Below are 241 nucleotides of genomic sequence, written 5' to 3' on the forward strand. Positions count from 1 at the left end.
CCCCCCCATCTAAAACCGTACAGGGTGACTTCCAAGACCTCCCGTCTCGGAGGGGACGAGCCTCCACCCAACTGCGGGTGACGTCTTCTTCTTCCTCTTCTTTCAATGCGTGCGCGCGCGTGCGAGTCTACGGGGCGAGGCCCTCATGATCTCCCTAAATTTGCATGTAAATGGCGACATGAGCCTCGTGCTTGCCAGGGGCCAGCGGGCCCCCCAGATGTCAAGGCAGAGTCAATCAGCC

This window comes from Nematolebias whitei, chromosome 1 (assembly GCF_014905685.2).
Source record: "Nematolebias whitei isolate Nwh7 chromosome 1, NemWhi1, whole genome shotgun sequence".
NCBI classification, from domain to species: Eukaryota; Metazoa; Chordata; class Actinopteri; order Cyprinodontiformes; family Rivulidae; genus Nematolebias; species Nematolebias whitei.